This window comes from Mus musculus, chromosome 12 (assembly GCF_000001635.26).
Source record: "Mus musculus strain C57BL/6J chromosome 12, GRCm38.p6 C57BL/6J".
NCBI lineage: Eukaryota > Metazoa > Chordata > Mammalia > Rodentia > Muridae > Mus > Mus musculus.
The window spans coordinates 69,101,123-69,113,914 of NC_000078.6; positions in this window are offsets into that span (position 1 = coordinate 69,101,123).

The following is a 12,792-nucleotide window of genomic DNA, read 5'->3' on the forward strand; positions in this document are numbered from 1 at the left end:
AAACAACTTAGCTCAAGCAAAAGAGTTATCTGAGAAGTACCCATCTCTAAACTTCAAAAGTAGAAACCCTATGTCAATGACTTTAGTTTTCTTTCCAAAAAAAAAAAAAAAAATCTTTTTTATGATGTATTTACTTTTATTTTCTGTGCATGACTGTTTTGTTTGCATGTTTATATGCATACTATGTGCATGCCCTCAGAGAGCAAAAAAGGGAATTAAATCTCCTGGTACTGGAGCAACAGAAGGGTTGAACCACCATGCTGGGAATCAAACCCATATCCCCTGCAGGAGCAACAGGTACTGGTAACCACTGAGCCGTCTCACTTAGCCCTAAAATATTCTTTTCTTAATGCATTTTATTTTACATGTATGAATGTTCTGCCTGTATTGCAAGTGCATCAAATATATGCAGTGCCCACAGAGGTCAAAAAAAGGCATTGAGTCCTTTGGAAGTTGTGTTACAGTGAGCCACCATGCCGATGCTGGGAACTAGGCCATGGTCCTCTGGAGAACACTGAGTAATCTTCACAGCTGGGTCGCCTCTCCAGCCTCACTCCAACAAAATATGCAATGCTTACATTACTTATCTTTAATATTTTTAGTGTAATTATTTGTAACCATTATGTAAAAACTTAGAATAACCTGAGTAGGTTTTTTGGGGGGGGTTCACTGTTTTAGGCAATGACTTTGCAATGTAAAAACATGCAGGAAGCATTCAGTGTGTGGGACACCTCTTTTCTAGGAGCTCAGGCAGAAGACAGTGTCACACACAGCCTTGCAATCAAGCTGTTGTCTTTGGAGAACATAGAGTTCTTATTTCTCCCTGGTATCTGCTTTGAGGTTGGGGCAGGGCTGTCAAACAGCAATAATGTAATGTTGTAAATATTTTGTCAAAGTAAAAGTATGTGGGAGAAACATCTTTTTCATTTTTGCTGACAAGTTGAAGTTGGTTTTGTTTTTAAAAAGCGTGAAAGTTCTTGATAGTATACTTCAAAAAGATTAATGCACAGACTCTCATTCTGAGTCATGGAGAGAGGGGTGTGAACGTGTTTGGTGGGGAGGGAATTTCTGGGTGACAGTGTGGATGTTCACAAGAGAATATCTGAAGATGTTTGTTATATACCATGCATTAGAAAAGAAGAATGTGTCAAGCTTTCTCCTGCTGCCGTAGCAACATACTGGGAGTCTTAAAAAGCAACTGAATTAACTTGGTTGAACTAAAGGGTGCCCACAGAACTGGTAAAACATTATGAAGAAATGTATCTATGCATGTGTTCCTTGAATCTGGGCACCCCACTGGATTAAAAAACAAGGCATGGTGGTGCATGACTTTAATCCCAGCCCTCAGGAGACAGAAGCAAGAAGATCTCTGTGAGTTCAAGGCCAACTCATTCTACACAGAGAATCCCAGGCTGCATAGTAAGAGGCTGTCTCAAAGATGATGATGATGATGATGAGGAGGAGGAGGGGTTGGAGGAGGAGAGGAATGGTGTTCACTGAGACAACACAAGCAAATATAGTAGGAAGTGGAAATGTGGCTCAGTGGTAGAGCACTTGCCTAGAACACTACAATAACATAGGTTCAGTCCCTAGACCTGCAAACAACTGCGATGCCAATAATAACAAGTGGCTTAAGCAGAAAGAGAAGGAGTACCACAGTCCTTCTTCCTCTTTGTACTCAATGATTTTAGGGTCACAGAATCAAAGCCGGGAGGATGAAAGGGGCTCTGGAGGTCATCATCCATAAAGCATGACCCAGTACTCATTCTCCTCTGGTACCCAGTCCTACAGATGAGAACATCGAGCATTCATGATGGATCTCCTAACTTCCAGCCCACTCAACCTCTAAGCAAGATGAGTGCTAGGTGGGAACATGTATCAGGCATCAAGGATCCTTTATGGATATCAGTGAACTTTCCAAACCCGATTCCTGGGCACCATCAGGACATCGAAGAAAACTGTGAAGCCCTACATGGTTTTGGTTATTGCTTTTTCTCATGCCTCAGACTGGCATCTGTTGAGCCCAGGGTTATTTAAGGCCTGATGTTCATGGTGCTGTAGTGCACAGTGAAATAAATGAGGTTTCAGCTAATTAAGTGCCTGTATAACACTGAGACACTTGAAAAATCTCAAAATCCATCTATTGGCCTATCCCAACACCAGGAGCTGCTACTGTTATATGACACAATAAAAGATTTATGTAAATCTTTACTATTTTATTAAACATAAATAATTAGAGTATCTAGCCATTTTCTAACACAGGAATATCTGACAGCAAACATGCAGAAAGCATTGCAGGTGTTCACAAACTGCAGAAATGTCAGTTTGCTTGAGTTCCTTTTAAACAATGTTTTTTTTGTTTTGTTTTGGTTTTGGTTTTGGTTTTTTTTTACTCTAAAGAAGTGAACATTTATAACTGTGAATAAATTGTTTGTGGTTTAGGCAAATGTTTAGGAATATTCAATAAAGCATTCATATAAATATTCAGCTATGGAGATAATTTGATTTAAATAGATGCTACTTTCAATAAATAAACATTGTTCAACATGAATAAACATTTTAAACAACCGGCAAGCATCAAAACCCAGCTGATGTTTCATGCAAATCTTTGGAAAACACTTTATTTAGCAGTTCTTCTTAAACCAGGCACACATTGTTAGCGACGCTTCCGCACTCTGTATCATAAGGAGCCTTTGTGTGACAGTGGAATCTTTCTCCAGAGGATGAACATATCCTACAGCACCGCCATTTTATTACCGTCTTTCCCTCTTTGCAGCCTTTTACAGTGCAGCAATATGGTGTCCAAGGGTCTGAACAGAACCAGAGGAACAAGACTGCCAAGGGTTCCAACTGTCTCTGACTTTTACATCTCTGTGACCTATGGTAATTTAACTGTATGCCCTCAGTATCACCATTTGTGAACTAAAAATCAGAATATTTTCTCCATAGGAGTGAGGTTAAATAAGATCCTGTTATCACCTATATAACTTTGTATAAATTGAATAACCCATCAATCATCCAGCCATTATCTTTAGCCTGTAATTGCTCTCATGCACTGTAAATGGGGGTGTAGCATTCTTGGGAGCAATTTGATCATAGCTATCAAAATTGGACATGCATATTTCCTTCGATCCAGCAACTATGCCACAGGGGATTTGCCTGTCACTAGTTAGTTGACAAGTATGTCTCTAGCTCAATGTCCCAAGACGTTTACTGTTGCCTTTTTATACTATCAAACAGGAGGGTGGGGGGAGAGGGGAGGAGAGACAGCTCAGATGCTCATCGATAAACGATTAAGTTGATTACAATAAACTCCCACTTATGGGACTTGTCACAATAAAAATTTTACCTTTGTATGTTTGCTTATTGTCTCCCTCTTTGTGATAAGAAGGCACTTTGCCCCTTCAAAAGTGTACTGAATGGAGGGAGCCTGGGTAGCAACAACTGTGACCCTTTCCTATCTTTTTACTCGGGTGATGCGGGTGTGTCTGGTGATTGAGGAAGAACAGTTAGATGTGACCAACTCAAGTCCCCTTTACTTCTTGGTAGAGAGCAGTCCACATCAAACAGGACTTTCTCCCCCAGTAGCTTCACTCGGTAGTTCTGAGAGGAAACCCATCATTATCAGCCTACCCTGGGATTGAGTACCCAGCTCTGGACATGCGCCATCGGGCTTCATGGTGTGCACACCATCTTACTTCAACACAGCCTTTAACGACAACAGGGAGTTGAGGGTCTCCATTTACCCTTTCCTTTATATTTATATTTGATTGAATTATGGACAAGAAAAAATGATGCTATTTGAGGAATCCCATGAAGACAGAAAGATTGCAAGCTTGAAGTTAACCAGTTCTACATAGCAGATTTCTGCACACACACACACACACACACACACACACACAAAATTAAATTTAAAAATTGATAAGAGTGGGGGTTGGGGAAGTACCTCAACAGTTAAAAGCACTTGCTCCTATCTCAAAGGACCTGCGTTTGATTCCTAGCACCCACGTGGCAGCTCACAACCCTCTGCAATGCCAGTTCCAGAAAATCCATCACCTTCTTTGGGACTCTGCAAGCACCAGGCAAGCATGTGGCACACAGACATACCTGCAGCGAAATCCACATACACATAAGAATTTTTAAAGTTTTAAAACACATTTTTAAAAGTCTGAGAAAAGCATGCACTGTTTCTGTATGGGGTGAGAAAAATGAGGTTTTCATCAGAGGACTAGAGGAGAAGTGGGCTGCTCAGAGTACATCCACCAGGACTGTTCAGATTTTTATAACAACATCTTTAATATTAGTTATTTAATAGAATCCATTAAAAATTACTAAAAAAGTGTACACTGATAATCCCAGAACTTGAGAGGCAGAGGCAGGTAGATCTCTGTGAGTTTGAGGCTAGCCTGGTCAGCCAGGGCTACACAGAGAAACTCCTTCTCAAAAACAAAACAAAACAAAACCTCTACACAAAGGATAAACAGGCTGAGAAAGAAATTATGGAAACAACACACTTCACAACAGTCACAAATAATATAAAATACCTTGGTGTGACTCTAACTAAGGAAGTGAAAGATCTGTATGATAAGAACTTCAAGTCTCTGAAGAAAGAAATCAAAGAAGATCTCAGATGATGGAAAGATCTCCCATGCTCATGGATTGGCAGGATTAATATAGTAAAAAATGGCCATCTTGCTGAAAGCAGTCTACAGATTCAATGCAATCCCCATCAAAATTTCAACTCAATTCTTCACCAAGTTAGAAAGGGCAATTTTCAAATTCATCTGAAAAAACAAAAATCCTAGGATAACAAAAACAATTCTCAACAAAAAAAGAACCTCTGGTGGAATCACCATTCCTGACCTCAAGCTATACTACAGAGCAATTGTGATAAAAACTGCATGGTACTGGTACAGTGACAGACAGGTCAATCAATGGAATAGAATTGAAGATCCAGAAATAAACCCACACACTTATGGTCACTTGATCTTTGACAAAGTCAATCAATGGAATAGAATTGAAGATCCAGAAATGAACCCACACACTTATGGTCACTTGATCTTTGACAAAGAAGCTAAAAGTATCCAGTAGAAAAAAGACAGCATTTTCAACAAATGGTGGTGGCTCAACTGACAGTTAGCATGTAGAAGAATGCAAGTCGATCCATTCTTACCTCCTTGTACAAAGCTCAAGTCTAAGTGGATCAAAAAACTCCACATAAAACCAGAGACACTGAAACTTATAGAGGAGAAAGTGGGGAAGAGCCTTGAAGATATGGACACAGGGGAAAAATTCCTGAACAGAACAGCAATGGTTTGTGCTGTAAGATCGAGAATTGACAAATGGGACCTAATGAAACTCCAAAGTTTCTGCAAGGCAAAAGACACCGTCAATAAGACAAAAAGACCACCAACAGATTGGGAAAAGATCTTTACCAATCCTAAATCTGATAGAGGGCTAATATCCAATACATACAAAGAACTCAAGAAGTTAGACTCCAGAAAACCAAATAACCCCATTAAAAATGAGGTACAGAGCTAAACAAAGAATTCTCAATGAAGGAATACTGAGTGGCTGAGAAGCACCTAAAGAAATGTTCAGCATCCTTAGTCATTAGGGAAATGCAAATCAAAACAACCCTGAAATTCCACCTCACACTAGTCAGAATGGCTAAGATAAAAAACTCAGATGACAGCAGATGCTGGTGAGGATGTGGAGAAAGAGGAACACTCCTCCATTGCTGGTGGAAATGCAAGCTGGTACAACCACTCTGGAAATCAGTCTGGAGATTTTTCAGAAAATTGGACATAGTACTACCTAAGTACCCAGCTATATCACTCCTGGGTATATCATACCCAGAAGATGTTCCAACTTGTAACAAGGACACATGCTCCACTATGTTCATAGCAGTCTTCTTTATAATAGCCAGAAGCTAGAAAGAACACTGATGTCCCTCAACAGAGGAATGGATACAGAAAACATGGTACATTTACACAATGGAGTACTACTCAGCTACTAAAAACAATGAACTTATGAAATTCTTAGGCAAGTGGACAGGTCTGGAGGATATCACCCTGAGTGAGGTAACCCAATCACAAAAGAACTCACATGATATGTGGATCACTGATAAGTGGATATTAGCCCAGAAGCTCAGAATACCCAAGATACATTTCACAAACCACATGAAACTCATGAAGAAGGAAGACCAATGTGTGGATACTTCGGTCCTTTTTAGAATGAGGAACAAAATACCCATAGAAGGATACAAAAACAAAGTGTGGAGCAGAAACTGAAGGAATGACCATCCAGAAACTGCCCCACTTGGGGATCCATCCCATAAACAATCACTAAACCCAGACACTATTGTGAATACCAACAAGTGCTTGCTGACAGAAGCCTGATATAGCTGTCGCCTGAGAGGCTCTGCCAGTGCCTGACAAATACTGAACTGGATGCTCACAGCCATCCATGGGTCTGAGCACAGGGTCCCCAATGAAGGACCTAGAGAAAGGACTCAAGGAGTTGAAGGGGTTTGCAGCCCCATAGGAGGAACAATAATATGAACTAAGCAGTACCCCCCCCCCCAGAGCTCCCTTGGACTAAACCACCAACCAAAGAGTACACATGGTGGGACTCATGGCTCTAGCTGCATATGTAGCAGAGCATGGCCTAGTCGGTCATCAATGGGAGGAGAGGCCCTTGGTCCTGTGAAGGTTCTATGCCCCAGTATAGAGGAGTGCCAGGGCCAGGAAGCAGGTGTGGGTGGGTTGGTAAGCAGGGGGAGTGGGGAGGGGGAAGGGGTTTTCAGAGGGAAAACCAGGAAAGAGTATAACATTTGAAATGTAAATAAAGAAAATATCCATTTAAAAAGTTACTGCAGATTACAAATGGCTTTCTTTCTTTACATATTTTGCAAAAAATAAGCATTTTTAAGAGAAATCTTCAGAGGGTGGGGAAACACATATCAAATCACTTTTATAGAATGAGGGATCACATTTACATCTCAGTTTTGATTTTTTTGTCTGGAGATCTGGGTGGCGCTGGTCTGTTGGTTGCATGCATACAATGTGTCGTGACCATATTCACCACCCTGTGTCCTCTCTTATGCCCCTCCCACTCCTGCTGACCCCTGTCTTTCCAACTAATCCACTATTCTCCTACATCCACATCTTTGCGTGTCCGTGTGTGTTGTATATGTAGCCATATGTTCTGTGTGTTCATTATCGCAATGTCCGTGTCATACACAGAAGTCAGCATTACACAGCACTATCCCTAACCACTACCCAGTACAGGAAGATTCTCTGAGCAAGGCTGGGAGCTGTACCAGTCTGTGGGCATGAGCATGTAGAAACCTGAGTACTTTGACTATATGTCCTTTTAGCAAAACATCAGCTATAGGTGTCTCCTCTAAGACCCATTACCCTCTCAGATTTAGCCACCATTCTGGCAGTGAACATATATTGGCTGACAGGTCCGTACTGTAGCACACGGGATCCGCAGCTGAGTAAGACTGTCTATGGCTTTTCTTTCCCCCAACCAATGGGCACCTCCTGGCACCATGAGTACCCAGCATCAGGAGGGAGCTTCCACCTCAGTTCCAGCTTGATTCCTGTGCCCTGTATCCCAAGTATACAATGTCTTCAGCAATAGAGTCTTACCATCAAATTCTAATATGCAATCAAGAGCAATGGCAATAGCCTGTATTGTTTTGGGAATCCAACTAGCCAGTAACTCATTGGGAAGTATCCCATATCCGGCTCCATGGTTTTCATTTTAAAATCTGTGGCTTCTGAAAGAAGCATTAATCAAGCATGCAGAATACCTTTGTCCAAACTCTTTTCTTAAATTATATTCTCTAGCTGTGCGGGTGTCTCTCAAGCCCTTTAATCCTAGTGCTTGGGAGGTAGAGGTAGGAAGAAATCCATGAGTTCAAGGGCAGTCTAGTCTACATGGTAAGTTCCAGGCCAGCCAGAGCTATATGACAATACCCTGTTTTGGAAAAAAAAGAAGGTGTATTTTCTTGTTAATGTATAAAGCTTTCTGTCTGCTTATTGGATAATCCACTCCCAGCTTTCCCAGTTCTGACAACTCCACCCCTTTAACCCTTTCCTCACCTAGTGTTTCTCCTTCTGCTTTCATATCACACATGCTTTATTAACTCTCTGATCTTTAAGGTCTCATAACTGGCTCCACGTGGCTCCTTGGTTGTTTCCTGGCCTCTGCAGACACTCCAATTAAAACCCAGAAATCCAAAAAAAAAAAAAAAGTGTGAAGCTGAGAATGAATATAAGAGAAAAGCAGACAGTGTCTGTCTGTCTCCCTAGGCCTGGGTTACTTCACTCAGTATAATATTTTCCTGCATCATTCATCTTCTGAAATTTTCATGTAAGTGCATAACAAAAATTCCATTGTGTATATGAACCACGTTTTCATTCTCTGTTCATCAGCTGATTGACATCTAGGTTGGTTCCATTTCTTAGCAAAGTGCATAGAGCAGCAGTGAATGTGGCTGAGCAGGAATCTCTGTCATAGGATACAGAGCATCCATCCTGTGGTACTCTATATGTGTGCTCCGACTGTGTATATGCCCTCTGTACTGTGTACATGCCCTCTGTACTGTGTACATGCCCTCTGTACTCTGTTTGGTACTTTTGGTATGTGCCCAGGAGTGCTATAGCCAAACACACCAGTGTTCTTGGTTTAAAACAACAAAACTCTAGGTATATTAAATAGATTTTTAAAAATGCATCATGTTTATTTGTGTGTGTGTACATGTACATATGTGTGCTGGCACACATGTATATGTGGATACAAGTTGATGCTGTCTTGTTCAATCATTATCCACATTATCACTTGAGACAGGGTCTCTCACTGAACACGGAGTTTGCCACTTACTACACTAGCTAGCCAGCAAGCCCCCAGGGATCCTACTGCCTCCGGTATTACAGATGTGCTCTGTCACACTGGGCTTTTTATATGGAAGCTGGGGGATCTTAATTCAAGTGCTCATGCTTGTTAGCAAGCACTTAACTGACTGAGCCATCTCCCCAGATGAGGAATACATTTTAAGACACTAAATGCTATTAAGTACACCAGGAGGCTGGGAGGCCAGCCAAAACGAACAGAATTCAAGGCAACCCTGAGCCACGATCACGATGACAGAGAAACTGAAGGTGATGATGCTGCCACAGATCATGTGTGACGACACTTGCACGGCCTCGACAGTCACGGGACCCTTGACTTTCCGAACCTTCCCTGTTCTCCTGTCACAACCTCAAGGTTCAAAGTTCAATGAAGGAGCAACCAACCAACCAAATAAGATGAAGATTCCTCCCCAAAGGGAAGGTCCTGTAGGGTTAGGGACACCACACACTCCCTAGTTCACTGCAACAGGAGGGCAAGCTAGAAGGTGGGTTTAAAATGGAAAGATGAAGGAGTCTCCTTGGTTGTTTCCAATTTTTCAATGTGTTGTGCCAATGGCAGCAGTAAGCAGAAAGTACTAGAGTTTGAGGAGAGAGAGGAAAAGGGGGAGGAGCAATAACACTTTAGAGGATGCCCACGTAGTAAACTATGCCAAAACAGTGGCCCACTAAAATAATGACCGCTTCTTTGCCCATGAATCTGGCCATTCTCCTTCAGGGCCCCTCATAGGATTGCAGTGAAATGGTGGTAGAGCAGATGTCATCCTGAAGGACTCTTCAAACCTAATTCTGGTCTTGGGCTAGGGAGGCAACATTGGAGCACCTCAGATTCTCTCCCACTCCCTCTTTCTCTCCATTTACATGTATGCATGCACATGTGCGTGTATTCATTTTACTTGTATGTGCATATATAACATACATGTATAAATGTGTATATACACACATCTATAAATTATTCATATTTGTATTTCTATGCATATTCACAGAGAAGCTGAAGGCTCCCAACAACCCAAGAAAAGCCAGCAGAATTCTTTGTGGCCTTTTCTGACCTGGTCTCAGAAGTCTCATAATGTTCATTCTGCTATATTCTTCTTATGGCAGAGGAAGCACATTGACTCTGAGTACTGAAGTTGTACCCAGAGCCAAAGGAAGCAGGTGCTCTCTCAGTGTAAGAAATATCAAAGAGGGCTGGAGAGATGGTTCAGTGGTTAAGGACACTGACTGCCCTTCCAGAGGTCCTGAGTTCAATTCCCAGCAACCACATACATAGTGGCTCACAACCATCTGTAATGCGATCCTACGTCCACTCCTGGCATGCATAAAGGCAGCTACAGTGTACTTATATAAATAAAATAAAAAATAATTCATTTTTAAAAAAGAAATGTCAAAGAATTTGCAGGAATAGTTCTAAAGCTCTACACGTAGAAAAAAAGAAAGATTAAAGAGAAAGAAGAAAAGGAAGAAATATCAGGGCTACACTGTGTGTTCATGGTCATGGTTCATAAATCAGAGACTCTGGCTAGAAGTTACATTTTCGTCCATTGACTTTAGACTTGTTGGGTGTGGATGCAGAAGAAGATAGTCTATCTACAGTAGACTTCATCAACAATCCTCCCTGTGAGAAAGTACGTACCATGACAAAAGAACTTTTGTGTGACTTACAACTGAATCTCAAAGGTCAAAAAGCTGGTCAAAGGATCCCTTGATATATCCTTGTTGGCTCTTTCAGGCTCTTTTGAGTCAGGATATCTGCCGGCCTCTCTGTCTCCAACTCCACCATTTGACTTGACACGACTCACAGGAGTGTGTGGAGCCTCAGGTCCCACATCTATAAAATGAAGATGATTTGATTTTTAAGATCTCTTTTCAGGCATAAAAGTCACATCTTGCTGTCTCGCCTCACTCGTCTGAGGACTTGCAACACTGCTGCCAAAGCACATCCATTCAGATGAAGGCACCAGCAAGGTGCCCTCGGGTTTTTACCTTACAACTGATCCACTTAAGACGAAGCCTCTGGAAACACATTGAATCTAAAAGCAAAGCCTCCTACACTCAATAAATCCTTGTTGGATTTCAATGTAAGAACACACAGAGAGAACTATTGATGCTGGAGCTATAAAGTACCTAAAAACAGATAGATCTAGCCCATCATTTGCCCTCTTGGGTGTTCACATCCTTTCTTAGCTATCACCCAGCCCAGTCAGGTAAATATATCTCTTTTTATCTTTCCACACATATCAATCCCTTTCTTTCATTTTTGCTATTTTTCTCTAAATATTCCCCAGTCTGTCTTTGTCTTTCCAATATTTGATGTAAATGCTGTACACAGGGTAGGAAGTAGAGTGAGGCAGCATCAGCAATAAAGAACGTGAAGCAATGGAAACAAATCACGTCACTAAGGCAGCAATGTAGTCTGAGTATTCACTGTGCCCTTAGGGCTGAAGCACACCTCGAGGCTGGATCAATAAACCTGGCAACTGCCTATGGGGTGGATTTGAGGACTAAAGTGGGGTCTCCTGCTCAAAAGTGGCTAGACGGGGTTCAATGCCAGCTCTGCCACTAATAAAATGTATGTGTGAGCCTGGATAAGCTATTTCTTAACCATTCCACTTCTTGATTTCCTTCTTTAAAATATATGTATGCAGCATACAGAATTACAGGATCAAGTGAAATTATATATGTGAAGTACTGTGAACCGCATCTAGGACAGAGTGACCAGGTACAAAAGCAAGAATAAAGCCATACTGCCTGAAATCCTACCATTAATAACTTACTCCTTGGGATGAAGGCAGGGACCCAGCCTTGCTGCTAGTCCTACTCAAACCATAGTGTCAAGCTAAGAAGTCCATTTGTTCTCCTCTATTCTATGATGGATGGAATTCTCATATCAGGCCCTGTAACTTGCCCTATTTTGAACGTCTAACCAATGTCCAACATCTCTACTACCAATTGCCCCTCTTTTGTTTCCTGCCTCAGGGTCTGGACTAAAATCCAGACCAATAAATAGCCAGGTGTGAGTTGGAGATGCAATGCAGTTAGGCATTGATGGTATAGACAATGAAGAATGGGACTCTGGACCATTTGAGAAGGAGGAGAAAAAAATGGACTTTTGGTTTGGGTCTTACGCGCGTTCGCAACCGGCCAGGAAAGACTCAACAAACCAGAATCTTCTGCAGCAAAGCTTTATTGCTTACTCAGGAGCAAGAGAGGAAGAGCGCAGCAGAGAGAGGCAGAGAGGAAGAGAGAGAGAGACGCAGAGAGACGCAGAGAGAGAGAGAGGGAGAGAGGCAGAGAGCAGAGGAAAAGACGAAGAGAAAGAGACGAAGAAAGGGAGTGCCAGAACCCCGTCCCTTTTAAGGAGAATTATCCTCCGCCTAGGACATGTCACTCCCTGATTGGCTGCAGCCCATCAGCCCAGTTGTCATCACAAGAAAGGCAGAGCACATGGCGGGGAAAACTGCCCCTGCACATGTGCAGATTATTTACTACTTAGAACACAGCTGTCAGCGCCATCTTATAATGGCAAATGTGAGTGTGGCTCCCCACAGTTTGGGGATTTGGGAATAAAAGAGTTTGAAGATTTCTAATCAGGTAACCACCAGTAACCAGGTAGATCGTATGCATCTAATGAGAAATGCTATCAGGTTTTTTTGTTGATTTTTTTTTTTTTGCATTGTTAATGGATAGGGATGGGAAGTTTGACTTGTTCACTAGATGAGTTTAATAAAGTACATAGGAAATGATTAACCTTGAGAGCATCATGATAAGACGTTTGTCCCCTTCCTTGTGGAATTCATACTGTCATGGTAAAACACCCAGACAATGAACAGTGGTTGCTGGAAAGCAAAGGAAGCTGGTGCTGTGTTGATGA